The sequence below is a fragment of the Lepidochelys kempii genome, chromosome 14, assembly GCF_965140285.1.
Source record: "Lepidochelys kempii isolate rLepKem1 chromosome 14, rLepKem1.hap1, whole genome shotgun sequence".
Taxonomy (NCBI): Eukaryota; Metazoa; Chordata; order Testudines; family Cheloniidae; genus Lepidochelys; species Lepidochelys kempii.
Window position 1 is genome coordinate 29,378,788 of NC_136393.1, and position 25,762 is coordinate 29,404,549.

Genomic DNA, 25,762 nt, shown 5'->3' on the forward strand with positions numbered 1-25,762 from the left:
GCATGACCTGGCACCTGGTCTGTCTGTGTCACACCTACCCCCTCCCTGCCCTTTTCAAACCCACTGGGCTCCAGGAAGGGAGAGAACAGACATTTCTCCTCTTGCTCCTACGTTCCAGGCCCTAGGTGTCCCACGAGGAGTGTAACAGGGGGTCTACTCCCTTGGCAGGTACAGCGCTCTTAAAACTAAAAATGGAAAATTGAAACCAGTTTAAAACATTCATGCTTTTATCCAAAGCAATATCTGGCAACAGCAAAAACCAGGAACTGGTGGTGTAAACTTGCAAACTTCAAAATCAATTGGGTTTTCAAAAGACCCCAAAAACTGACCCATAAAAAAAACTTTGTTAAAAAGTTCCTGGGCGGGGGGGGGGGCGGGCAGCGGCGCGGGAATGTAGAACATCCCCCCATAGCTCTATGCCAGACCACCGAATGGGAATGATGAATATTTTTCAAAGATTCCATACATAATTTTCTAGAGTAAAAAGCTTCTGTGGGGGAATGTCAGGGCAGCGAAAGCTGAGGCTGGTGCCTTGGCTCAGTTAGGCAGAGCTCCTGGTCCAGCTGAGGTAGGTTAGAAAGGCTGGATTTGAGCCGTTCCACTGGCGGAAAAAGAGACGGCACGGGTGGGGGGACAAGATGTGCAAACAGCATCTCTGGTTTTCACCTGAGTCCACAGTGCTCTGTCCAGTGATGCGCAGAGCATTCCCTGATATTCCGGAATTGCTCAGATGTGATCTTGTAAAGAGATCAGTCCGGCTTTTCCGGGACTAATTCCACAGTACTCTCCTTACGAGCCCCCTACCACGGCAGCCTCCTGTGCCTCTGTAAATGCATCGGGTTTGGTGCAGATCCAGGGTCTCTCACTGCTGCATCGCCAGCTGCTGACCCCATTCACATCGTTCAGATACGCGCAGTCTCCTCCTCCTCCTATCGGAAACCTGCAAGACAGAAGCCAGGGAGCTGGTGTCAGGTAGGAGTTGGACATTTCCCATCAGTCACAGGCAGGGAGAGACGCTCTCGCACAGTGCAGGGAGCTGCTGCACTCACAGCCCCTCACGATTCCCCTTCCTGCACCTGCCACAGGCCCCAGCTAGAAAGGGGGCAGTGGGGCAGGAAAGCCAGGAAAGGTTCGAAGATCAAGTGACCTCCATGGAGCATTTATGCTGGGTGGGTATTAACCCAGTTCCTACTCTCCCCCCCTACACACCCAGCTGGGTCTGGATGGGCCCCTGCAGGCCCAACCCACCCAAACTGCCCTGGGCGCAGGTTCCAGGTGACTCTCAGCGTGGCGAGGAGCAGCAGCAACGCTGCACAGAAGAGCTGGGTCCAGGGCTCCCTGGACAGTTTACATCAGCTCTCAGGCCAGAGGCCTGTCAGGACAGGCTGTATTGCAGGGGGTGGCTGGAGTGAAATGCAGGCAGCACAAACCCAGCAGCCATGGGGTGACCCCAGCCACTCACACAAAGCTTCCCGTGAGAGCTGGAGGCCAGCGCTTCCCACCTGGGAACAGGGTGGGATCCAGGTCCACAGGCAAATCCTTCCCCATGGTCCCATCCTGGCTACTCACAGTAGACATGTGCTCGGCTAGGAGAAGGCCCAGCACTATTCTTTGGGCAGGCCGGGATCTCCCTGCCCTCAGGCCACCAGCCTCTGGCTCGGGGTGAGATCTGTCCCAGAGAAGGGAGAACCCAGCTCACAGCCACCTGAGCAGATGGCTGTGGGTGGCTCCCCCACCGGCATCACCCCAGACGAGCTCTGAGGAGATGGCAATGATGCACCCAGAGCCTTCTGCTGGGGTGGGCGCCCACAAGGTGGCAGATTTCAGGGTTAACACCGCACTGAGATGCCTGTTTACCCAGTTCTGGTAAATTGGCATCACATTAGCTATCCTCCAGTCATCGGGTACAGAAGCGGATTTAAATGATAGGTTACAGACTACAGTGAGTAGTCCTGCAATTTCACATTTGAGTTCCTGGTCCCGGTGACTTGTTACTGTTTAGTTCCTCGATTTGTTTCAAAACCTCCTCTAATGACACCTCCATCTGGGACAGTTCCTCAGATTTGTCACCTAAAAAGGACGGCTCAGGTTTGGGAATCTCCCTCACACGCTCAGCCATTAAGACCGCTGCAAAGAATTCATTTAGTTTCTCTGCAATGGCATGGTGCCAGCTGCGGTGTGGACAGACCCCAAACAGGCCGGCTAACAGATGGGCTCATGAGGCAATCACAAAGACAGACTGCTGCCGACATCAGGGTATCCTTGCTGGAATATGTGAAAATATCTGACTGGGATCAAACAACAGGTCATCAACTGACTTGTTTTCTAAGCCTCCTCTGGGCATATTTTCCAGCTTCCCATCAAACGCCAAGGGCTCTTTTAAAAATGCCATTCAGCTGTAAGTACCTAAGACTGGCCACATGAGTCAGACCAATGGCCCATCTAGCCCAGTGTCCTGTCCTCCGATACTGGCCAGCGGTAGGTGCTTCCAAGGGAATGAACAGAACAGGGTCAGTATCGAGTGATCCATCCCATTCACACCCAGCTTCTGGCAGTCAGATGTTTATGGACACTCAGAACATGGGGTTGCATCCCTGACCATCCTGGCTGATAGGAACGGTAGAGCTATCCTCTGTGAACTTATCTACTTCTTGTTTGAACAGAGTTATACTATTGGCCTTCACAACATCCCCGGCAACAAGCTCCACAGGTTGACTGTGTGTTGTGTGAAGAAATACTTCCTAATAACATCAGCCACACTATCAGAGGCTCGTTCACCTGCACATCCACCAATGTGATATATGCCATCATGTGCCAGCAATGCCCCTCTGCCATGTACATTGGTCAAACTGGACAGTCTCTACGTAAAAGAATAAATGGACACAAATCAGATGTCAAGAATTATAACATTCATAAACCAGTCGGAGAACACTTCAGTCTCTCTGGTCAAGCAATCACAGACATGAAGGTCGCTATCTTACAACAAAAAAACTTCAAATCCAGACTCCAGTGAGAAACTGCTGAATTGGAATTAATTTGCAAATTGGATACTATTAATTTAGACTTAAATAGAGACTGGGAGTGGCTAAGTCATTATGCAAGGTAGCCTAATTCCCCTTGTTTTTTCTCCACCCCCCCAACCCTCCCGACATTCTGGTTAAACTTGGATTTATGCTGGAAATGACCCACCTTGATTATCATGCACATTGTAAGGAGAGTGGTCAGTTTGGATGAGCTATTGCCAGCAGGAGAGTGAGTTTGTGTGTGTATGGGGGTGGGGGAGTGAGAAAACCTGGATTTGTGCTGGAAATGGCCCACCTTGATTATCATGCACATTGTAGGGAGAGTGGTCACTTTGGATGGGCTATTACCAGCAGGAGAGTGAGTTTGTGTGTGGAGGGGTGGAGGGTGAGAAAACCTGGATTTGTGCTGGAAATGGCCAACTTGATGATCACTTTAGATAAGCTATTACCAGCAGGAGAGCGGGGTGGGAGGAGGTATTGTTTCATGGTCTCTGTGTTTCATGGTCTCTGTGTATATAATGTCTTCTGCAGTTTCCACAGTATGCGTCCGATGAAGTGAGCTGTAGCTTACGAAAGCTCATGCTCAACTAAATTGGTTAGTCTCTAAGGTGCCACAAGTCCTCCTTTTCTTTTTCCTTTTGTTTGTGTCAGACCTGCTGCCTATTCATTTAATTGTGACAGGTTTCAGAGTCGCAGCCGTGTTAGTCTGTATTCGCAAGGAGAAAAGGAGGACTTGTGGCACCTTAGAGACTAACCAATTTAGTTGAGCATAAGCTTTCGTGAGCTACAGCTCACTTCATCGGATGCATTCAGTGGAAAATAACAGTGAGTAAATTTATATATACACAGAACATGAAAAAATGGGTGTTTAAAACTATTCCCCCTCCTCCCCCCACCACCACCACTGTTCCTCAGATGCTCTTGTAAACTCCTGGAAATGTGCTGGAAATGGCCCACCTTGATTATCACTTCAAAAGGTTTTTTCTCTCTCTCCCCCCACCCCACTCCCCTGCTGGTAATAGCTCATCTTAAGTGATCACTCTCCTTACAGTATGCGTGTTAAACACTCATTTTTTCATGTTCTGTGTGTATATAAATTTACTCACTGTTATTTTCCACTGAATGCATCCGATGAAGTGAGCTGTTAAATGTTAAATTTAATTACATTATGGTCACTATTACCGAGCAGTTCAGCTACATTCCCCACTTGGACCGGACCCTGTGCTCCGCTTAGGCCTAAATCAAGAATTGCCTCTTCCCTTGTGGGTGCCAGGATTAGCTGCTCCAACAAGCCGTCATTGATGGTGTCTAAAAATCACTTCTCTGCATCCCATCCAGAGGGGACATGTTCCCAGACAATATGGGGATAGTAGAAAACCCCCATTATTATTGGGTTTTCTGCTTTTGTAGCCTCTCTAATCTCCGTAAATTTCACAGTCCCCATCCTGGTCAGTAATATATTCCTGCTGCTAGATTCCTATTCTTCAAGTGTGGAATTTCTATTCTGAGAGATGCTAGGATACAGTTGCATTTGTTTAAGATTTTTACTCTACTTTACTCTATGCTTTCCTGGACGTGTAGTGCCATTCCCCCGCCAGCGTGACCTACTCTGCCGTTCTTTCAGTGCTGATGGTCCAGGGTCAAACCCTGCTATCGGCTCAACTGCGGTTTGGTTATTTGATCACACCCAGATCCCACTGAAATCCCTCTTGGGATGTCATCTGGGCCATCTCTACTGTACCCCCGTTGTCATGGCAGCCCCAGGCACTCAGCATTTGTGACTATCAGGCATCTTTAACGCAGATGGCCCCACTAAAGCCAGACAGATCTGAAAGCTTTGGCCAGTCTCCCAGCAGACAACACTTGCTTCCACCCATCACTAATACACAGATTACATAGCACTGACTGGTGAGTCGGCTGAACTCGCTATCTCAGACACCAGGGACCCAAAGCCCAGGCAATTCACAGAGGACTTACAGGTTGTTGAATTTGGTGCCATTGGCCCATTTCCAGAGCTGCCCACTGTCCCTCCAGAGGCCAATCCAGTGGTCAAGTCTGCCTTTATAGCGCAGCACGAAAGCCTAAAAACAGCAGAGGGAGAGGTGGGGTCAGAGCACAGGCTCTGTGCACCAGAGAATCACAGGTAGACACTGAAGGGCTCTGTTTTCAGGGAACGGCTGGGGATTTTCACCTTCCTCTTGCCCAGCTCTGGGTAATTCAGTATTAACTTTCCCATCCCAAACCCAGCTCCCCCTCACACCAATCTGCCCTGGGCTGGAGCAGCTCTTGGGTGCTGCTGGGTCTAAGCTGCCCCCCCCCCCACCTCTCTATAGAAGGCCACATTCTCTGTCAAAGCCTCGCCTTACAGAACAGCTGAGTTCCCCTCCCCATCAGAGGGGAAGGAAAGAGCCCAGCTGAGCTCAATAAGGGATGCTGGGAAGGACCAGGGATGAGAGAAGAGCCACCAAATCCTCAGCCAGAAGGGGCCAGGGCTAAGAGGAGCCCCCCCCATCCTCATCTGGCTGCCCAAGAGCACTGGCTCTTCAAGTCAATCTGGGATCTCAGTACCCCTTTGGCCCCACGCCACCCAGAAGACACTCAAGCCAGCCTAGCCCGAGAGAGGGGCGGTCTCCTTTGAGAGGGCTGACAGTGAGTGATCCCTGCAGTCAGACACGGACACTAGAGGTGCCCCGGGCCAGCCAGCCAGGCCTGGCATTCAGCAGCTGGAAGCTCATTTACTCAGAGCTGCTCCTCGAGCCCAGGTTCTCCTGCAGCAGCTGCTGAGCCAAGACCAGAACGTTGCAATTCGAGCATCTCTCACCACTTCCTGCTCACTGTTGATCTCAGCCAGGGAGGCGCTGAGCACAGAGCAGTGGGTCAGGCTGCAGGTCCAGGTCCTTTCGGCCTCAGAGAAATAGTAGCATTTCCCTCGGTATCCGATCCAGCAACGGGCCCCGGTTCAGGTGATGGAAGCTTAGGTCTCCACACTGAGCACTGAGAATGAGACAGCGACACGTGGTGTGAGCGAGACCCGCCACCCGCCAACGAGGAGAACAGGGGAGATCATCCCCTGCGCCCCAGGCTTCTGAGACACCTCGAACCAGGGTGGGTACTGAAAGGCCATGAGGGAGCCAGGAGGACACTGGGAATCCAGCCCCAGAGAGGGTTTATCTGACTCTGCTCTCACTCTCTTGGGTTCACATTCAACAGGGATGCAGCTGACAAACCGCTCATGCCAGGAAGCCCAGGACAGAGAGCTGGGCCCAAGCTCCGTATTACAACACGGGGTGGTCAGAGAGCTGCAGAGGGAGGGGACAGTTACCAGGGGGCCAGCAGGGGGGCAATAATTAATGGGTAGGAGATTAACTTCAACATGATTTGCCAGGTCTAGTACCCCAAGGAGTTCTGCTAGCCTGGACTGCTGCCCCCTCCCCCTGCTCTGCGCTTTGCTTCCCTGGAGAGGCAGGTTGAGATGAAGACGGGAACAAACTCCCTTCCCTTCAGGAGACCGAACGCCCGCTGCCCGGCCTGTCCAGCGCAGCCAGCCAGGTTCACGATCACCATAAGCAGCTGCCATCTGCGCTCGCACACGCTGTCTGTGCAGGCGGGGACGTCAATAGCGCGACGAGACCCTGCCCTGCCGAGGTCACCAATGGGTGGGTTTCACACTGCGTTAAGGGAGGTGTCCGTACTGCGTTCCACGGCTCCTTTCAGTGACACGCCAGCACCTGCCCAGCACTGGGCACCACCCGGGGATGCAGGAAGGCCAGGCTGGCACCTCAGGGCGACACGCTGCAGGCAGAGGGCCCAGCTCATTGCTGCCCTGCACCGTCAATCACCCCCACTCTGCACGGGTATCAGTGACCGTGCCTGGGGCCCGGCAACAGTGACTTGGACCCAAAGTGCTCAGAGATGGGCTGGGGGGAGCTAATGTCAGTCCCGACACAGAGAGTGCCCAGGTGCAGGGGTCTGGGAGGGAGCAGGAGGAGGGTTGGGGTCTGAGAGGGAGCAGGAGGGGGGTCTTGGAGGAACATCCCCCAGGAATCCTCTGTCCCAGGGGCAGAAGCCAGACAGGCCAGGAAGAGAGACTGACTGTGGTGGCTCCCGGGGGAATGGGATGTGAAGAGAGGGGGAAGGGAAGGGAACGGTGAGAACTCACCTGCCAGGAGAATGATGAGAACTAAGAACATGGTTGCGAGGGCGACTAGGAGCACAATTGTACATTTCTTGTAGTTACATTTCCTGCAGTTAGGACGAGGGTCTGAAACAGAAAGACCCATCAGGCAGGGCCGCGAGAACACGTCTCCCCGATGGCACCAGGGCTGGAGCTGCCTTAGAACAGTGGTTCTCACCCACCGGTTCGTGTACCCCTGGGGGTAAGCAGATACGCGCAGTCTCCTCCTCCTCCGATAGGAAACCTGCAAGGATCATTTTCAAAGATCAGTCTGACTGTGTCAGGAACATGCCCGTGCTCCACCAAAGAGCCCAACCAACCATTATTCCTGGTGGGCTGTGGAATCAAGGTGGAATACAGGCTGGCCCACCAGGGCTCCTCATCCTCAATAGGTGGCAAAATGTCCAGCCATTTTGTATCTGGGCAGGACACGAATGCAAGGAAATGAGTAGGGGTGAGTGTGAGTGTCTGTAGTTTCTCTTGCGATGTGGCTGAGAGGCTCACTGGCTGGATAAATATGAGTCAGCTGAAATGGGAGATTCTAAGTGATGGGTGGGAGCTGATGCGGCAGGGGCCTGACATCATGCTCCAGAGAGCCAGGGGATATGGGCAGGTGGGGAACACCTTGCCTGAGAACAGCCACAGAGGCAGGGGACAGGGTAGATTTACCTCCTGGACCACACAGTGGGGGACATGTGGGGTGGGCAGTGCTATATACTGGGCAAGCATACTGGGGTCCACTCAATTCTGCGAGCCATAGTCAAGAAGGTCACTGACTTGGGTGACACCAGCGAAGACCAGCCTCCCATGTGCCACAAGATCTGGTTTGTGCAACAGGAGTTCAGGAAGGAGGTCTCCACCCTCGGCTGATGTGAGAGATCTGGTTGCGGAGAACTTGCAGGGCCTGAGGAGACCTCTGTCAGTTCACAGAGATTTTGGAGGAGACATCTCACATGAAGGACAGCAGGCTGCTGGTCATATCAGAAGACTAGGAGGCAGCAGAGGAAGGCATAAGACCACAAGACAATAAAAATGGCCCTGGGGGACTCCACAATTTTCACCAGTTCCTCAGGGCATGAAGGTTCCTCTTCTCCACCAGAAGGGTGTGCACAGCCCTTCTGCATGACAGGAGGAGCACCATGCTGCCCAGTGGTTCTGCCCAGATGATGGCAAGGTCCAAGCCAAGGCCATCCCAGAATGTGTGGTACAACTGCTTGTCAGCCATTGATGCCTGCAGATTTTGTTAATGGGCATGAAACAGAGGTCTTCTGAGAGCTTGTCCAGAGTGAAAGGAAACAAGAAGTCCACGGACTTAATGGAGCCCGCAGACTCGTGGTCTATCTGAGTAAGGCACACAGTGTCATTCCCACTCCAACTGCCAGGGAGGGACAGCTCCTCTCCCCCCTCCACATCAACCTCCATTGAGCCCCAGTGCACCACCTCCTGAACCACATGGTCCATGTGCCTTGATGCAGGCGGAAGGAGCCCCAGCGGGAGGGGAAGAGAAGGCCCAACGAATGCCACCAAAGCCTGCGCATATAGTGACACGTGGGACAAGGCAGCTGCCACAGGAGGTAATGATCCCCTTGCCTCCTGGTTAGGCCTGGAAGGAGCAGGTGCCACGGGTAGAATTAGCAGAGGCAGTTGTCTTTGATGTAGTAGATGTTGAATTAACCGCAGACACTTGAGCATAGGCCTGGGAGTGGGCCCTGCTGGTGGGCAGATGCCTTGCAGAAGGAGGGGAAAATGCACCCATCAGCCTTCTCTTTGGCAGGGGGCTTGCATTTGCTCTGAAAGGAGGAGGAGTCATTATCCTTCCAGGGATAACTAATGGTCAGACCTATTGAGGGGAGTATTGTGACAAAGTGGGGATTTTCCCTTGTTATGCTGCATGTGAGTCTATGTGAGTCTTACTGTGTTGCATGAATTCTGTTTGTGACTTTTGCAGAGGCTGCTCCAGCTGCCTGCAGGGATGCTATGGGCACCCCTTCATAACCTGAGATCCAGGAGGGGAATACAACCAGGTGACTTTGGCCCGGGAAGTGAGACAAAGGCTGGAGGCGGAGCAACAGGCAGGGCAAGGGCCAGGCAGCCGGAAGCGAGTCAGTCTCGGCTGCCTTGGGGGGCAGGGAGAGGACCAGAGCCCTGGCTCTAGGGTGACCAGATGCTAAATCCAAAATATCGGCACCACCGCAGCGGGAGCGCCTTTTCAATTGTTACAGTCACCCGGCACATTCGGCGGGGGGAAATAAATCTTGCCGATGAAGAAAGAAGTACCTGCTGCCGAAGTGCCGCCGAAGCCCGTCAGCGACTGAGTTGCCGGCCGCCGAAGTGCAGCCGCAGACCCGGACGTGCCAGGCTCCCCCAGCCCTCACCACCGCCTAAGCAAAAAAAAAAAAGGCTGCCACACCAGAAGCTACGTTGGTCGGGACACGGGACACACTGCTCAGTATCGGGATGTCTGGTCGCCCTACCTGGCCCTGGGCTCCCCTCCCCCCAGGATGGACTTGGCTGAAAGTCACTGATTTCTGTGCTAATAAGTTCTGCCCTACACCGCGTTCCTGTCGACTAATTAACCTTCTGTTTTACCGGCTGGCTGCGAGTCACGTCTGACTGCAAAGCGGGGTGCAGGGCCCTCTGGCTTCCCCAGGAGCCCAGCCCAGGCAGACTCGCTGCGGGAGGCGCACAGTGGGGCAGGGGATGCTGAATGCGCTGAGGTCAGACCCAGGAAGGTGGAAGTTGTGTGAGCTGTGTGTCCTGAAGACAGTCTGCTCAGAGAGAGGAGGAGGCTCCCCCAGAGTCCTGCCTGGCATCACAGGGAGTAGATCCAGAGCATCGCCCTGATGACTCCGTGACAACTGGTGGCAGAGGTGGGATAAACTGCACCCCTATGGACAGAGCATCCTGCAGTAAGTGACTGGTGAGCAGTAAAACAAAGGGGGATTAGCGAGAGATGGGCGTGCTGAAGGCTCCAAGAGGTGCAGTTCCTGGAGGTGGAGGAGTCTACGGCTTAACCCAGAGAGAGAGTGGACCCCCGAGAAGGGCTGTCGCATTGAAGGGGTTCCTCCCAGGAATCATGGGGAGCTGAGAGAGCACAGGCCTGTAAGTCCGTGACCACTTGGGAACAGCTGGGAACAGCATGGTGATGGCCTATAACCACCTCCTTATGAAGGACATTGTAGAGCTGTGCAGAGAGAGAGGGCTGTGCATTGGAAAGCTCACTAAGGCACAACTGATTGCTCAGCTGGAAGAGGACAATCACTCTAAGGAGCCAGTTCCTGACTCAGCTGGGGCTGCAAGAGAGGCTGGGAGCAGCCAGGCAGCCCCAGGTCCCACACCGGTTCCTGACCCAGCTGGGGCCATGAGAGAGGCTGGGAGCAGCTGGGTGTCCAAGAGACCCGTGTCCCCAACCAGCAGGGGGTCTCCAACTGGTACCCCGTTGGTGGATCTGAGACGGATGGAATTGGAGCTGAGAGCAAAGGAGTCAGAGGACCATAAGAGACAGGGAAGGCATGAAGCAGAACAACAGGAGAGACAGAGGCAGCATAAACTGGCGATGGCTAAGCTGAGAAGCAGAAGGACCCATCCAGGGGATCCAGACCCTGCCCCTGTAACAGCTGAGGATTTGAAGACAGAGAAGGGCAACAGGGTTTGTTACAGGGATTCGTTCCTGGGTTAGTGTTTCTGTGGTGTAATATTTGCTACAGGTTGGGGGGCTGTCTGTAAACGAGGATTGGCCTGCCTCCCAAGGCCTGTAAGTGGGGGATTGTTTTCCAGGATAGGTTGTAGATTGTTGATGATGCGCTGGAGAAGTTTTAGCTGGGGGCTGTATATGATGGCCAGTGGTGTTCTGTTATTTTCCTTGTTGGGCCTGTCCTGTAGTAGGTGATTTCTGGGTACCCGTCTCATTCTGTCAATCTGTTTCCTCACTTCCCCAGGTGGTATTGAAGTTTTAAGAGTGCTTTATAGAGATCTTGTAGGTGTTTGTCTCTGTCTGAGGGATTGAAGCAAATGCAGTTGTATCTTAGGGCTTGGCTGTAGACAATGGATTGTGTGGTGTGTCCTGGATGGAAGCTGGAGGCATGTAGGTAAGTATAGCGAACAGTAGGTTTCCAGTATAGGGTGGTGGTTATGTGACCATCACTTATTTGCACTGTAGTGTCCAGGAAGTGGATCTCTTGTGTGGACTGGTCCAGGCTGAAGTTGATGGTGGGGTGGAAATTGTTGAAATCATGGTGGAATTCTTCAAGGGCCTCTTTCCCGTGGATCCATATGATGAAGATGTCATCAATGTAGTGTAGGTAGAGGAGGGGCGCTAGGGGACGAGAGCTGAGGAAGCGTTGTTCTAAGTCAGCCATAAAAATGTTGGCATACCGTGGGGCCATGCGGGTACCCATAGCAGTGCCGCTGACTTGAAGGTATAAGTTGTCCCCAAATCTGAAATGGTTGTGGGTGAGGACAAAGTCACAAAGCTCAGCCACCAAGTGGCACATGGCCTCATCAGGGATACTGTTCCTGACGGCTTGTAGTGCATCCTTGTGTGGAATGTTGGTGTAAAGAGCTTCTACATCCATGGTGGCCAGGATGGTGTTTTCAGGAAGATCACCGATGGATTGTAGTTTCCTCAGGAACTTGGTGACGTCTCGAAGATAGCTAGGAGTGCTGGTAGTGTAGGGTCTGAGGAGAGAGTCCAAATAGTCAGATAATCCTGCTGTAAGAGCAACAATGCCTGAGATGATGGGGCGTCCAGGATTTCCAGATTTATGGATCTTGGGTAGCAGATAGAAGACCCCTGGTCGGGGCTCTAGGGGTGTGTCTGTGTAGATTTGTTCCTGTGCTGTAGCAGGGAGTTTCTTGAGCAGATGGTGTAGTTTCTTTTGGTACTCCTCAGTGGGACTGGAGGCTAGTGGTCTGTAGAATGTGATGTTGGAGAGTTGTCTGGCAGCCTCCTGTTCATAAGGGCTGCATTAGGGAGGCTGTGTTGGTGAGTATCTGAGTGTCTGCTGTGGGGACAGTTTGACAGTTTGACCGTGTGTTTGATTGGTGGTTTGAAAATTGTGAATTGGGAGTGCTTTGTTCCAGGTGAGCCTTGAGTGGGCCTGACTGTATAAAAAACCAGTCAGTTGCGAACCAGCTGAGCAGCGAACAGCAGAGCGGCTAACAGAGGGAGTTTGCCTGGGAGTTCGCCTGGGGAGAGCCCACTGAGGCTTACATCTTGCCAGCTTCTCTGAGTAGATACTACAACTCCTGAAGAAGCTCGTAGAAGGAAGGTAATATGGACGGGGGGTGTTCAGCTGTTGTGACCTGCACTGGATGTGCCATGTTTATCTTTCTTCCACAGGACAGAAACGTCTTTGTCTGTACAAAGTGCAAGCTGGTCTCCATATTGGAAGAGAAGGTTCAAGGTCTGGAGCAACAGGTATCGACCCTGCATTGCATAAGAGAAACTGAAGATTTCCTGGACAGATGTCAGGATATGCTTCTACGGGCACAAAGTTCTGAAGATTCAGAGCAGGCTGCGCAGCGGGGACAGGAGGATGGGGAAGAAATTTGGCAGCATGTGATCTCCAGAAGAAGAAAGGGGAGCGTCCATGTACCAGCAACGCAGATACAGGTAAGTAACCATTTTCATGTTCTCTCCACAGGTACTAATGCGGAGAGTGGACTAGATGATACATCTGAGGGAAGGGAACAGAAGGAGACTCCGCCGATTGAAAGGCATGAGATGCACTGTCTTGGGTTGGGGGTTCCATGACCACCGCTCCCAAGAGAAGGAGGCAGGTGGTAGTGGTTGGCGACTCTCTCCTCAGGGGGACTAAGTCATCTATCTGCCGTCCCGACCGGGAAAACCGAGAAGCCTCCTGCTTGCCAGGAGCTAGGATTCATGATGTGACGGAGAGACTGCCAAGACTCATCAAACCCTCGGATCGCTACCCCTTCCTGCTTCTTCACGTGGGCACCAATGATACTGCCAAGAATGACCTTGAGCGGATCACTGCAGACTACGTGGCTCTGGGAAGAAGGATAAAGGAGTTTGAGGCGCAAGTGGTCTTCTCGTCCATCCTCCCCGTGGAAGGAAAAGGACTGGGTAGAGACCATTGAATCGTGGAAGTCAACGAATGGCTACGCAGGTGATGTCGGAGGGAAGGCTTTGGATTCTTTGACCATGGGATGGTGTTCCAAGAAGGAGGAGTGCTAGCAAGAGACGGGCTCCATCTAATGAAGAGAGGGAAGAGCATCTTCGCAAGCAGGCTGGCTAACCTAGTGAGGAGGGGTTTAAACTAGGTTCACTGGGGGAAGGAGACCAAAGTCCTAAGGTAAGTGGGGAAGTGGGATACTGGGAGGAAGCACGAGCAGGAGCGCGCGAGAGGGCAGGGCTCCTGCCTCATACTGAGAAAGAGGGACGATCAGCGAGTTATCTCATGTGCCTATACACAAATGCAAGAAGCCTGGGAAACAAGCAGGGAGAACTGGAAGTCCTGGCACAGTCAAGGAATTATGATGTGATTGGAATAACAGAGACTTGGTGGGATAACTCACATGACTGGAGTACTGTCATGGATGGATACAAACTGTTCAGGAAGAACAGGCAGGGCAGAAAAGGTGGGGGAGTTGCACTGTATGTAAGGGAACAGTATGACTGCTCAGAGCTCAAGTATGAAACTGCAGAAAAACCTGAGTGTCTCTGGATTAAGTTTAGAAGTGTGAGCAACAAGGGTGATGTCGTGGTGCGAGTCTGCTATAGACCACCGGACCAGTGGGATGAGGTGGACGAGGCTTTCTTCCGGCAACTCACAGAAGTTACTAGATTGCAGGCCCTGGTTCTCCTGGGAGACTTTAGTCACGCTGATACCTGCTGGGAGAGCAATACAGCAGTGCACAGACAATCCAGGAAGTTTTTGGAAAGTGTAGGGGACAATTTCCTGGTGCAAGTGCTGGAGGAACCAACTAGGGGCAGAGCTCTTCTTGACCTGCTGCTCACGAACCGGGAAGAATTAGTAGGGGAAGCTAAAGTGGATGGGAACCTGGGAGACAGTGACCATGAGATGGTCGAGTTCAGGATCCTGACACAGGGAAGAAAAGGAGAGCAGCAGAATACAGACCCTGGACTTCAGAAAAGCAGACTTTGACTCCCTCAGGGAACCGATGGGCAGGATCCCCTGGGAGAATAACATGAAGGGGAAAGGAGTCCAGGAGAGCTGGCTGTGTTTTAAAGAATCCTTATTGAGGTTACAGGGACAAACCATCCCAATGTGTAGAAAGAATAATAAATATGGCAGGCCACCAGCTTGGCTTAACAGTGAAATCCTTGCTGATCTTAAACACAAAAAAGAAGCTTACAAGAAGTGGAAGATTGGACAAATGACCAGGGAAGAGCATAAAAATATTGCTCGGGCATGCAGGAGTGAAATCAGTAAGGCCAAATCACACCTGGAGTTGCAGCTAGCAAGAGATGTTAAGAGTAACAAAAAGGGTTTCTTCAGGTATGTTAGCAACAAGAAGAAAGTCAAGGAAAGTGTGGGCCCCTTACTGAATGAGGGAGGCAACCTAGTGACAGAGGATGTGGAAAAAGCTAATGTACTCAATGCTTTTTTTGCCTCTGTCTTCACAAACAAGGTCAGCTCTCAGACTACTGCACTGGGCAGCACAGCATGGGGAGGAGGTGACCAGCCCTCTGTGGAGAAAGAAGTGGTTCAGGACTATTTAGAAAAGCTGGACGTGCATAAGTCAATGGGGCCGGATGCGCTGCATCCCAGAGTGCTAAAGGAGTTGGCGGATGTGATTGCAGTGGCATTGCCCGTTATCTTTGAAAACTCGTGGCGAACGGGGGAAGTCCCAGATGACTGGAAAAAGGCTAATGTAGTGCCCAACTTTAAAAAAGGGAAGAAGGAGGATCCTGGGAACTACAGGCCAGTCAGCCTCACTTCAGTCCCCGGAAAAATCATGGAGCAGGTCCTCAAAGAATCAATTCTGAAGCACTTAGAGGAGAGAAAAGTGATCAGGAACAGTCAGTATGGATTCACCAAGGGGCAAGTCATGCCTGACTAACCTAATTGCCTTCTATGATGAGATAACTGGCTCTGTGGATGAGGGGAAAGTGGTGGACATGTTGATCCTTGACTTTAGCAAAGCCTTTGACACGGTCTCCCACAGTATTCTTGCCAGCAAGTTAAAGAAGTATGGGCTGGATGAATGGACTAGAAGGTGGATAGAAAGTTGGCTAGATTGTCGGGCTCAACGGGTAGTGATCAATGGCTCCATGTTTAGTTGGCAGCCAGTATCAAGTGGAGTGCCCCAAGGGTCGGTCCTCGGGCCGGTTTTGTTCAATATCTTCATTAATGATCTGGGGGATGATGTGGATTGCACCCTCAGCAAGTTTGTAGATGACACTAAACTGGGAGGAGAGGTAGATACGCTGGAGGGTAGGGATAGGATACAGAGAGACCTAGACAAATTAGAGGATTGGGCCAAAAAAAATCTGAGGAGGTTCAACAAGGACAAGTGCAGAGTCCTGCACTTAGGAAGGAAGAATCCCATGCACCGCTACAGACTAAGGACCGAATGACTCGGCAGAAGTTCGGTAGAAAAGGACCTAGGGGTTACAGTGGACGAGAAGCTGGATATGAGTCAACAGTGTGCCCTTGTTGCCAAGAAGGCCAATGGCATTTTGGGATGTATAGGTAGGGGCATTGCCAGCAGATCGAGGGACGTGATCGTTCCCCTCTATTCGTCACTGGTGAGGCCTCATCTGGAGTGCTGTGTCCAGTTTTGGGCCCCACACTACAAGAAGGATCTGGAAAAATTGGAAAGAGTCCAGCTGAGGGCAACAAAAATGATTAGGGGACTGGAACACATGACTTATGAGGAGAGGCTGAGGGAACTGGGATTGTTTAGTCTGCGGAAGAGAAGAATGAAGGGGGATTTGATAGCTGCTTTCAACTACCTGAAAGGGGGTTCCAAAGAGGATGGGTCTAGACTGTTCTCAGTGGTAGCAACAAGGAGTAATGGTCTCAAGTTGCAGTGGGGGAGGTTTAGGTTGGATATTAGGAAAAACTTTTTCAGTAGGAGGGTGGTGAAACACTGGAATGCGTTACCTAGGGAGGTGGTGGAATCTCCTTCCTTAGATATTTTTAAAGTCAGGCTTGACAAAGCCCTGGCTGGGATGATTTAGTTGGGGATTGGTCCTGCTTTGAGCAGGGGGTTGGACTAGATGACCTCCTGAGGTCCCTTCCAACCCTGATATTCTATGATTCTATGATAATCCGACCTCTTCATGAGGACTACAGAAGCTCCTTTGTCAGCCCCTTTGATTATAATGTCAGAGTTGCTTCTGAGGCTGTGGATGGCGTTGCATTCTGTACAGCTGAGATTATGGGCAAGTGATGCTGTTTGTTCAAAATTTCAGCCTGTGCACATCTGTGGAAGCACTCTATGGAGAAGTCCAGTCTGTCATTTCGACCATCAGGAGGAGTCCACACAGAATTCTTCTTCTTGTAGTGTTGGTAGGACGGTTCCTGTAGGTCAGTGCTCTGTTCAGTGGTGTGTTGAAAATATTCTTTGAGTCAGAGACAGTGAAAGTAGGCTTCCAGATCACTGCAGAACTGTATAATGTACGTGAGGGTGGTGGGGTAGAAAGAGGCTCTGAAATAGGACAGACTATTCTGCCAGGCTAAGTGTGTGGTTGGATAGATTAACAATATTGTTGGGTGAGTTAAGGGTACCACTGTTGTAGCCCTGTGACATGTATAAGTTTAGATAGTTTACTGTCCTTTTTCCTCTGTAGAGAAGTAAAGTGTGCATTGTAAATGTCTTGTCTTGTTTTTGTAAAGTCCAGCCACGTGGAAGTTTGTGTGGAAGGTTGGTTTTGTATGCAAGGTAATGCATTTAGGGATTAATAACAAGAGTTTTTGTTATAAACTGGGGACGCATCACTTGGAAGTAACAGAGGAGGAGAAGGACCTCAGAGTATTGGCTAATCACAGGATGACTATGAGCCGCCAATGTGATATGGCTGTGAAAAAAGCTAATCCGGTTTTGGGATGCATCAGGCGAGGTATTTCCAGTAGAGATAAGGAGGTGTTAGTACCATTATACAAGGCACTGGTGAGACCTCATCTGGAATACTGTGTGCAGTTCTGCCCTCCGATGTTTAAGAAGGATGAATTCAGACTGGAACAGGTACAGAGAAGGGCTACTAGGATGATCTGAGGAATGGAAAATCTGTCTTATGAAAGGAGACTCAAAGAGCTTGGCTTGTTTAGCCTAACCAAAAGAAGGCTGAGGGGAGATATGATTGCTCTCTATAAATTTATCAGAGGGATAAATACCAGGGAGGGAGAGAAATTATTTAAGCTCAGTACCAATGTGGACACAAGAACAAATGGATATAAACTGGCCATCAGGAAGTTTAGACTTGAAATTAGATGAAGGTTTCTAACCATCGGAGGAGTGAAGGTCTGGAATAGTCTTCCAGAGGGAGCAGTGAGGCAAAAGACATATCTGGCTTCAAGACTGAGCTTGATAATTTTTTGGAGGGGATGGTATGATGGGATAGCCTAATTTTGGCAATTAATTGATCTTTGACTATTAGCGGTAAATGTGCCCAATGGCTTGTGATGGGACACATATTTATCATCATAAATGATCTGGAGGATGGTGTGGATTGCACTCTCAGCAAATTTGCAGATGATACTAAACTGGGAGGAGTGGTAGATACGCTGGAGGGGAGGGATAGGATACAGAAAAACCTAGACAAATTGGAGGATTGGGCCAAAAGAAATCTGATGAGGTTCAATAAGGATAAGTGCAGGGTCCTGCACTTAGGACGGAAGAACCCCATGCACAGCTACAGACTAGGGACCGAATGGCTAGGCAGCAGTTCTGCGGAAAAGGACCTAGGGGTGACAGTGGACGAGAAGCTGGATATGAGTCAGCAGTGTGCCATTGTTGCCAAGAAGGCCAATGGCATTTTGGGATGTATAAGTAGGGGCATAGCGAGCAGATCGAGGGACGTGATCGTTCCCCTCTATTCGACATTGGTGAGGCCTCATCTGGAGTACTGTGTCCAGTTTTGGGCCCCACACTACAAGAAGGATGTGGATAGATTGGAGAGAGACCAGCGAAGGGCAACAAAAATGATTAGGGGTCTGGAACACATGACTTATGAGGAGAGGCTGAGGGAGCTGGGATTGTTTAGCCTGCAGAAGAGAAGAATGAGGGGGGATTTGATAGCTGCTTTCAACTACCTGAAAGGGGGTTCCAAAGAGGATGGCTCTAGACTGTTCTCAATGGTAGTAGATGACAGAACGAGGAGTAATGGTCTCAAGTTGCAGTGGGGGAGGTTTAGATTGGATATTAGGAAAAACTTTTTCACTAAGAGGGTGGTGAAACACTGGAATGCATTACCTAGGGAGGTGGTAGAATCTCCTTCCTTAGAGGTTTTTAAGGTCAGGCTTGACAAAGCCCTGGCTGGGATGACTTAACTGGGAATTGGTCCTGCTTCAAGCAGGGGGTTGGACTAGATGACCTTCTGGGGTCCCTTCCAACCCTGATATTCTATGATTCTATGATTCTATGACACTAGATAGGATTCTTTTCTGGGTGTCTAGCTGGTAAGTCTTACCCACATGCTCAGGGTTTAGCTGATAGCCATATTTGGGGTTGGGAAGGAATCTTCCTCCAGGGCAGATTGGCAGACGCCCTGGGGGGTTTTCACCTTCCTCTGCAGCGTGGGGCACAGATCACTTGCTGGAGGATTCTCTGCACCTTGAAGTCTTTAAACCATGATTTGAGGACTTCAATAGTTCAGACATAGGTGAGGGGTTTGTTACAGGGTGGGTGGGTGAGATTCTGCGGCCTGCGTTGTGCAGCAGGTGAGACTAGACGATCGTAATGGTCCCTTCTGACCTTAAAGTCTGTGATTCTATGAGAGTCTCCAGTTTTGAGAGCGCATTCTTGATCTTCTCCTGTTTGCTGTACAGGATACTGATCAGGTGGTTCCTCAGTTTCTTTGAGAGCGTGTGGCAAAATCTCTGACCATAGTCACTGTAGCATGTCAATTGCAATGGATTTTTTACCTTCAGTCTATTTGATATGATGTCCATCTGTTTGCACTTGGGGAGGAAAATGATGTCTGTCTGTATTTGTGCGAGTTTTTTCATGAAATTGATGGATTTCCACTTCATACGATTAAATTCTGTGCCGCAAACATGCAGCTATTCGGCCTTGCTTCTGAGTCCTCAAAATTATTCCAAGCTATGTGGTATTTGGCTTTCAGCTAGCAGTGGCTAGAAACACAAAATCGCTGATTGCATTAATGTCAACTTTATTTCTCCCACAACACACCCCTCTTTACAGACTGTATATTTTTTAATATTAATATTTGCACAAACACATATAAAACAACTTTAGTGAGGCCCAGCATAGACTTAAGGCTTTTAACAGAAACCAATAATTTTTTTTTTTTGCTGGCACTTTTAGTTTTTACTTTTGGTTTTTCTCATATTTAGAGACCAGATTGTATGTACATTGTTTGGGGGGAGTACTCCTGGTTTGCAAAAGCATGAGCTTTGCAACCATTTATTAATTTAGCACATTAGCACCAGCAACAATAAATTCTGTCCAAATATCCCTCCTTCAAATTTTACATTGTGTGAACCTCCCGCTCCGCCACCATCACTGCTGTCCAAACATGCCACTATCAGAGGACCTAGGGGCATCTATCCTCCCTAAGGAGAGGCAGTGGAAAGGACACTCTTTCCTTCATGTTTAGACAGCCTTAACAAAAGTTCTGGGTTGCATAAGCCATTTTTTTGGCTTGTATTTTAGGAGCTGTTTTTAAATTTTTACCCACCAAGGAGTAGGGGCTTGTCATACTTTTGTAGGGCATGTCTGTGTTTGTTTGCTTTTTGTGCTTGCTCTTTTTTAGTCATGTTTGGGAGGGCTATTACTTAAAACGGAGTTGCTTCAGGCAGAGCCACAGATCCTTTTACACCCATAGAATCATAGAATATCAGGGTGTGAAGGGACCTCAAAGGTCATCTAGTCCATCTAGTCCCCTGCTCAAAGCAGGACCAATCCCAAACTAAATCATCTCAGCCAAGGCTTTGTCAAGCCGCACCTTAAAAACCTCTAAGGATGGGGTAACCCATTCCAGTGCTTCGCCACCCTCCTAGTGAAATAGTGTTTCCTAATATCCAACCTAGACCTCCCCCACTGAAACTTGAGACCATTCCTTCTTGTTCTGTCATCTGCCACCACTGAGAACAGCCGAGCTCCTTCCTCTTTGGAACTCCCCTTCAGGTAGTTGAAGGCTGCTATCAAATTCCCCCCCACTCTTCTCTTCTGCAGACTAAATAATCCCAGTTCCGTCAGTCTCTCCTCATAAGACATGGCCCCAGCCCTCTAATCATTTTCATTGCCATTGCCCTCCGCTGGACTCTCTCCAATTATTCCACATCCTTCTCGTAGCGTGGGGCCCAAAACTGGACATAGTACTCCAGATGAGGCCTCACCAATGCCGAATAGAGGGGAACGATCACGTCCCTCACGTCCCTTGGCAATGCTCCTACTAATATAGCCCAAAATGCCATTGGCCTTCTTGGCAACAAGGGCACACTGCTGACTCATATCCAGCTTCTCGTCCACTGTAACCCCTAGGTCATTTTCTGCAGAACTGCTGCCTAGCCACTTGGTCCGTAGTCTGTAGCAGTCCATGGGATTCTTCCATCCTAAGTCCAGGACTCTGCACTTGTCCTTGTTGAACCTCCTCAGATTTCTTTTGGCCCAATCCTCTAATTTGTCTAGGTTCCTCTGTATCCTAGCCCTACCCACCAGCATACCTACCACTCGTCCCAGTTTAGTGTCATCTGCAAACTTGCTGAGGGTGCAATCCACACCATCCCCCAGATCATTAATGAAGATATTGAACAAAACCGGCCCGAGGACCGACCCTTGGGGCACTCCGCTTGATACTGGCTGCTAACTAGACATGGAGCCATTGATCACTCCCCATTGAGCCCGATGATTCAGCCAGCTTTCTATCCACCTTCTAGTCCATTCATCCAGCCCATACTTCTTTAACTTGCTGGCAAGAATACTGTGGGAGATGGTGTCAAAAGCTTTGCTAAAGTCAAGGAATAACACATCCACTGCTTTCTCCTCATCCACAAAGCCAGTTATCTCATCACAGAAGGCAATTAGGTTAGTCAGGCATGACTTGCCCTTGGTGAATCCATGCTGACTGTTCCTGATTACTTTCCTCTCCTCTAAGTGCTTCAAAATTGATTCTCTGAGGACCTGCTCCATGATTTTTCCAGGGACTGAGGTGAGGCTGACTGGCCTGTAGTTCCCCAGATCCTCCTTCTTCCCTTTTTTAAAGTTGGGCACTACATTAGCCTTTTTCCAGTTATCCGGGACCTTCCCAGATCGCCATGAGTTGTCAAAGATAAACGCCAATGGCTCTGCAATCACATCCGCCAACTCCTTTAGCACCCTCGGATGCAGCGCATCGGGCACCATTGACTTGTGCTCATCCAGCTTTTCTAAATAGTCCTGAACCACTTCTTTCTCCACAGAGGGCTGGTCACCTCCTCCCCATACTGTGCTGCCCAGTGCAGTAGTCTGGGAACTGACCTTGTTCATGAAGACAGAGGCAAAAAAAGCATTGAGTACATTAGCTTTTTCCACATCCTCTGTCACTAGGTTGCCTCCCCCATTCAGTGAGGGGCCCACACTTTCCCTGACCTTCTTGTTGTTACTAATAGACCTGTAGAAACCCTTCTTGTTACTCTTAACATCCCTAGCTAGCTGCAAGTCCAAGTGTGATTTGGCCTTCCTGATTTCACTCCTGCATGCCTGAGCAATATTTTTATACTTGGTCATTTGTCCAGTCTTCCACTTCTTGTAAGCTTCTATTTTGTGTTTAAGATCAGCAAGGATTTAACTGTTAGGCCAAGCTGGTCACCTGCCATATTAACTATTCTTTCTACACATCAGGATGGTTTGTTCCTGCAACCTCAATAAGGATTCTTTAAAATACAGCCAGCTCTCCTGGACTCCTTTCTCCCTCATGTTATTCACCCAGGGGATCCTGCCCATCAGTTCCCTGAGGGAGTCAAAGTCTGCTTTTCTGAAGTCCAGGGTCCGTATTCTGCTGCTTTCCTTTCTTTTTTGTGTCAGAATCCTGAACTCAACCATCTCATGGTCACTGCCTCCCAGGTTCCCATCCACTTTAGCTTCCCCTACTAATTCTTCCTGGTTTGTGAGCAGTAGGTCAAGAAGAGCTCTGCCCTAGTTGGTTCCTCCAGCACTTGCACCAGGAAATTGTCCCCTACACTTTCCAAAAACTTCCTAGATTGTCTGTGCACCGCTGTATTGCTCTCCCAGCAGATATTGGGGTGATTGAAGTCCCCCATGAGAACCAGAGCCTGTGATTTAGTAACTTCCGTTAGTTGCCAGAAGAAAGCCTCTTGCACCTTATGCCCCTGATCCAGTGGTCTATAGCAGACTCCCGCCATAACATCACCCTTGTTGCTCACACTTCTAAACTTAATCCAGAGACACTCAGGTTTTTCTGCAGTTTCAGTGGCATTTGGGGAGAAAGGAGTTGGACACCAAGTAATGTTCAAAGTAAAAGAACCAAACAATTATCAAAATTCAGAATTGGGATAAAAACAATTAATTAGAAATAATTATCTATTAATTGCTTCTCATATGGCTAGTTCAGGAAAACGAAACCAAAAGATGGAATTGTTTGTGTATTGTTACTAGTGGGATTGCATTCAGCTTACTAAGAAGACTGAAATATAATTTATCAAGGATTCTTTTTCTAGTACATGATGGGATGTCCAAAATAAACAATTCAACTAGACTTTGAAATAAACATTTATTTAAGTAATCAGAAATGACAGAAGGAAACCAATAAACAGTTAATTCAAGAAGAATGATCCAAGTGATATTAACCAGATTTTTAAAAAAGGTAAATAAAGAGTGATACAATATAGCAACTCCTAAAAGCAACCTTTTAACTAAAACTTGAAATTCTATAGTAGAAAGTAAATTAAAACAAGGTTGGTTAACTATATTGAGTGTTATAAAACTGGGTATAAAATTCTAAAACCTATGAACATTAACTACAATGAAATTTGTTTATTTTTCATAAGATATTAACCAAATCTACAGGTTTGCCCTAATTGAAATTAACATTAATTCTGTTAATGCTTAATAGCGAATTAACAGAATTCAGTACCTCAACTTAAAGAACTAGGTCTGCTCTACATTTCAAAGTTAGACTTGATGTAAGTTGCCTTGCATAAACCTGGATCTGCATGTGTCTATGCTGAAATTTGTCTCCCGGCTATGTAAGCAAGCAATTACAGTGACACAGTAATACCATCTCCTTGAATGGTGTAGAGCCATGGGTGACCTACTGTGGTTAATGCAGTGCAAGATGTGACCTATGTCAATCATAGACTCATAGAAGATAAGGGTTGGAAGAGACCTCAGGAGGTCATCTAGTCCAATCCCCTGTTCAAAGCAGGACCAACCTCAACTAAATCATCCCATCCAGCGCTTTGTCAAGCCAGGCCTTAAAAACCTTTAAGGACAGAGATTCCACCACCACCCTAGGTAATCCATTCCAGTACATCACCACCCTCCTGGTGAAATAGTTTTTCCTAATATCAACCTAGACCTCCCCCACTGCAACTTGAGAGCATTGCTCCTTGTTCTGTCATCTGCCACCACTGAGAACAGCCTAGCTCCATCCTCTTTGGAACCCCCCTTCACGTAGTTGAAGGCTGCTATCAAATCCCCCCTCACTCTTCTCTTTTGCAGACTAAATAATCCCAGTTCCCACAGCCTTTCCTCATAAATCATGTGCCCCAGCCCACTGATCATTTTCATTGCCCTCCGCTGGACTCTCTCCAATTTGTCCACATCCTTTCTGTACTGGAGGGACCAAAACTGGATACAATACTCCAGATGTGGCATCACCAATGTCGAATAGAGAGGAATAATCACTTCCCTTGATCTGCTGGCAATGTTTCTACTAATGCAGCCCAATATGCAGTTAGCCTTCTTGGCAACAAGGACACATTGTTGTTCATATCCAGCTTCTAATCCACTGTAATCCCCAGATCCTTTTCTGCAGAACTGCTGCTTAGCCAGTCAGTCCCCAGCCTGTAGCGGTGCATGGGATTCTTCCTTCCTAAATGCAGGACTTTGCTCTTGTCCTTGTTGAACCTCATCAGATTTCTTTTGGTCCAATCCTCCAATTTGTCTAGGTCACTCTGGACCCTATCCCTACCCTCCAGCATATCTACCACTCCCCCCAGCTTAGTGTCATCCTCAAACTTGCTGAGGGTGCAATCCATCCCATCATCCAGATCATTAATGAAGATGTTGAACAAAACTGGCCCCAGGTTCAAACACTGGGGCACTCCGTTTGATACCGACTGCCAACTAAACATCGAGCCATTGATCACTACCCGTTGAGCTTGTCAATCTAGCCAGCTTTCTATCCACCTTACAGTCCATTTATCCAATCCATACTTCTTTAACTTGCTGGCAAGAATACTGTGGGAGACTGTATCAAACACTTTGCTAAAGTCAAGATGTATCATGTCCTCCGCTTTCCCCATATCCACAGCGCCAGTTATCTCATCATAGAAGGCAATCAGGTTGGTCAGACATGACTTGCCTTTGGTGAATCCATGTTGACTGTTCCTGATCAACTTCCTCTCCTCCAAGTGCTTCAAAATGGATTCCTTGAGGACCTACTCCATGATTTTTCTGGGGACTGAGGTAAGGCTGACCAGTCTGTAGTTTCCCAGATTCTCCTTCTTCTCTTTTTGAAAGATGGTACTTCTCTTTTTGAAAGATACTTTGAATTGACAGACACTGTCACTTAGGATTCAGATGGTAACTCATTTGTCTCTATGTGTTCGCTTGCTTTAACCTGTCAATAACTCTCATTTCTTTTCCTTAGTTAATAAACCTTTAGATAGATAATTTATTACAGGACTGGCTACAGACATTGTCTTTCGTGTAAGATCTAGGGTACCAATTGATATTTGCCTTTTTCCAATCATCCAGGACCTCCCCCGATCACAACGAGTTTTCAAAGATAATGGCCAATGGCTCTGCAATTACATCAGCCAACTCCCTCAGCACCCTCAGATGCATTGCATTTGGCCCCATGGACTTGTGTATGTCCAGCTTTTCTAAATAGTCCTTATTCTGTTCTTTCATCACTGAGGGTTGCTCACCTCCACCTCATACTGTGCTGCTCAGTGCAGCAGTCTGGGAACTGACCTTGTCTGTGAAGAATGAGGCAAAAAAGCATTGATTACTTCAGCTTTTTCCACATAATCTGTCACTAGGTTGCCTCCCCCAGTCAGTAAGGGTCCCACACTTTCCCTGACCTTCTTGTTGCTAACATACCTGTCGAAACCCTTCTTGTTATCCTTCACATTCCTTGCTAGCTGCAACTCCAATTGCTTTGGCCTTCCTGATTGCTTGAGCATGCAGGGATGTAATCTTTTCATATGCCTCCCTAGTCATC

At 49.1% G+C, this 25,762-nt stretch overlaps 1 pseudogene; it reads right to left on the reverse strand.

The window, feature by feature from the left end:
• Positions 1 to 372: 372 nt before the first annotated feature.
• On the reverse strand, positions 373 to 8,658 carry LOC140898104 (C-type lectin domain family 2 member B-like; annotated as a pseudogene).
• Between the last annotated feature and the right edge of the window lie 17,104 nt (positions 8,659 to 25,762).